Source organism: Dunckerocampus dactyliophorus, chromosome 5 (genome assembly GCF_027744805.1).
Source record: "Dunckerocampus dactyliophorus isolate RoL2022-P2 chromosome 5, RoL_Ddac_1.1, whole genome shotgun sequence".
NCBI classification, from domain to species: Eukaryota; Metazoa; Chordata; class Actinopteri; order Syngnathiformes; family Syngnathidae; genus Dunckerocampus; species Dunckerocampus dactyliophorus.
In genome coordinates this window covers 15,304,670-15,308,585 of record NC_072823.1, presented here as the reverse complement: position 1 = coordinate 15,308,585, position 3,916 = coordinate 15,304,670, and positions in this window count along the sequence as shown.

Genomic DNA, 3,916 nt, shown 5'->3' with positions numbered 1-3,916 from the left:
ACACCGTTCAATAACACTTTTACTTTTGAAACCTTTCTCCACTTAAAAGCCCTCTCTCCAATAATGTTACTGTTAGTTACTGAATGATGTTACTGTTAGTTTCATACATTTTCAATGAGTTCAATGGATGGTTCATTAAGTATTTACACAATGAGGACACTTTACCGTACAGGTACATGTACCATATGTTGCCGTTCTCCTCCTATTTCGGATGAACATTTGCTATAAACGTGACTGTTGTTATCAGATTACTGTAGATTCTGCTCCAGAACTCTTCTCTTCAATTGCCGAGCTAAATGCCGAATGCGCCATCCAGGTTAAAGTCCTAAATATGCCTCACACACTTATTATACCGCCTCCACTTGACTTCCACTGACGACCTGTTATAATATATTAACTTGTGCTCACCTTGCTGGAAGTTTTGAGGTCAGATTTGAAGAAAGTTGACTGTAGAAGCTAATCCTTCTGAAGCCACGCACGCACACGGGGCACACTCGTCTTCCACTGACGTCACGTCAATGCGTCAGTTCAGCATCCATGTCAGGGACACGCTATGTATGGTACATGTATATTGTGTAGGATATATACGTACATTTGATGCATTTTATGATGTACTATCAAGCACATATATAAATTATGAAATCATTATCAATTTAGGGTGAATGGATATAAATGAAAATATGGCCTCTTGTCATTGAGAAAAAAATCTATGAATTTTAATTTGAATCACAAATGTGCGGGGATCCACTGTGTGTATCTGAAAGTCAGCAATGTAAAAGTAGACCGATTATAGTAGAAGTAGTGCGGTAGTAGTATATGCTGTACGTGAAAGTGAAACATAGAGCTGTAATTATTCCTAACATGACGTTTGCCTTTATCCACGCCAGTGGATTACAAATAAAAACAATCAGTGTGGTTGAAGTGGAGACGTTCAGCTTTGATTTAAGAGCTTTCACAAAACTTCGGCATATATCATTTAAGAATGACAGCTTTTGTATGCAGAGAAACTCGATTGAGGCTTAAAAGTAGGGATGCGTCGATCGAACGGCCACCGATCAAAATCAGCTGTTTTCCGTGAAAAAGCATGTGATCGGCATATGCCGATAAATGCACTTCAACGTCGATCACCTCTGGCTCGTACTATCGCAGCATGCAGCATGCAGCCTGTAGCGAGCGTGTCCCGCCCACAAACCCAAAACAATCATGTCTGCCGTGTGGGACTTACCTGCCGTTTGTGAGAGTGATATCAATTTGGCACCCTGCAATACATTCCACGAAAAATATCTCGCCGGGGTAGCACGTTAAAAAGCTTTAATTTAATACGGCATTTGAAGAACAAACACTCGGCGGAGTGTGGTGCGTTTTCGAGGCTCACGATGTGATCATCAGTCAAACGGCAGCTAATGTAGCCAACGCTGGACACTCACCCGTTACGTGCGTGACAGTCTCACGTCTCAAGCAAATAACCCAAAAAAATACGGTAGCTGAGTGGTTAGCATGTTGGCCACAGTCAGGACATCGGGAAGACATGCATGTTAGGTTAACTGGCCACTCTAAATTGTCCATAAGTACGAATGTGAGTGTGAATGATTGTATATATGTGCCCTGCGATTGGCTGGCGCCGGAACTCAGCTGGCATAGGCTCCAGCATACATACCCCTGCGACCCTAATGGGGATAAGCGGCATGGAAAACAGATGGATGGAATAAAACCATTAAAATAAATGATAATTATTGATAAATACTACAAGAATAAGAACTTTATTCACAATTCACACATGGCTCCGTTTACGATCGGTCATTGTTTCAACAGACAAACATTACCTCAAATGACTGAAGTATCAAAAGTATCGATATTTGGATTTGAGTATGAATTTTAGAGCCTGAAGAGCTGGTATCTGAAGTATCGGTATTTTAGTACCGAGCCGCACATCAATAGCTTACTGCTATTACTTCCTTCTGTTGTTGTGCAATACACTTGTTAATGATCATGTGATCAAAGAGAGCTACATTTTCCCCCACTTTCTCGTGCACTCCAAATCATTGATTTAATACTTTGACAAAGGAATTGCTCCATGAAGATGCCTTGCCAGGTCGCCGCTGCAGACATCTTCACCTTTGTCTTCAGTCATTTAAATGCATGCTGTTTTGGCTTCACATCAGGGTGACTGACTGGGCCATGGAGGAATATCACATTTGAGTTGCTTTCAAGCATAAGACAGCTAAAGTGAATGGTAGAATTTTTCCTTCATGTCATCAAAGTCCAGAATACTCTGGAGAAGGTAGGCGCCTCATTGTCAAAATCTACAATTAAGAGACCCTTCATGAAAAATGTAAATACAGGATTGAAATGGTGTAAACCAATGGTAAGTTTCAAGAAGCCAGATGACCCAGAAAACATCTAAAAAGGCTTCAATGTTGTGGCATCAGATTTTCTGGACAGATGAAACAAAGGTTAACACATAAGGTATGGAGCAAAGCTCGTGAGCTAAAGCACATCATGTGTCCACATGGGGAAGGCAGTGTTGTGGCATGGGCAGGTGTGGCTACAAACCGTACACACAGACTGGTGTTTATTGATGATGGGTGTATAAAGGGTCTTCTTCTTTCTCCTTCAGGGGTCGCCACAGCGAATCAATTGCCTCCACCTAACCCTGTCTTCTGCATCCTCTTCTCTCACACCAACTACCTTCATGTCCTCTTTCACTGTGGTGGTGTATTAAGGGTATACATTTAAAAAAAAAAACGTTCAGAACTGCACCCACTGAAAGCAAGTGTGAGGTGTGTGTATGAATGTGAAGGAGAACAATCTACAAGAGAGCCAATGGCTTCCATCATATTGCTCAGTTTTGACTGACACTGTGCAGGAGGTACAGTACTTGCACAAGCGTGACTGCAGGAAGAGTACAGCACAACCTGACCTACATCTGTTATCCAACATACAGGTACACACTTAAATTACATAGCTTTGAAAGGTTAAAAAAAATCTTCAGTGTGAGTGAATGTCACATGCTGTTACTCAGCATTTCCTAAAAGATGAATCGGCCACTCAGTGTGTTACACAAATTGCTCAATTGCAGTGCAGAGGACATACCATTAGAGGAGAGTCATACCCCCCTCCCCCCAAAAAAACTCAGTACATTGCCAGTCATGTCCTGTTCTACTTGCTATCTGTTAAAAAAACACACACACTCTGAGGACATTGGGCAATGCCATTGTCAGGAATACATTCTGTACAGTGACTCACTGTGCCACCATGTCCTTAACCAGGCTTGTGGGTGAACAAACACCATGCAACGTGAGGATATGTAGCGTCGGAGAGCTACATAAAAAAACATTTAAAAGGAGAGAGTCCACGTGTGAGCAGGCAGGCGAGCAGCTGCTTACAAGTACGCGTTATCTTGATTTAAGAAAAAAGGTGGACTGACTCATTTCTAGTGTGTGTGTGTGTGCGTGCGTGTGTGTGCATGTGTGGAGGACAAAGGCTCGGTGCGTTACATGTTGCTCTTGAACATTAAAGGGAGCTTGTCATTATTCCAAGTAGCCAATGAAAAGAAGGCTTGGACATTTTACAGAATGAGCTTAATTAGAATTTTCGGACATATTATAGATCATTCGTGTGCACTTGTACCAAATGACGTAGCCCGGGAGAACGCACTTTCACAAGATTATAATTTGCCTCTTTAAATTTTGGTCTGAGCAAACTGTTTTCAGTATCTGACAATTTGCGGTTTTACACTGTATTTGAGACAATGATTGCAACGTAATATATAGATGATGTCTTTACGTCAGTTATTATGTTTACCTGCCTGTAGGAGGAAGTGTGGTCCTGCCATTATTAAAATTAGTTGTGTATGATTTCATTTTGCTGAATGATTGTGGGTATGGTGATGAATGCAATCCACCAAATACAAAAA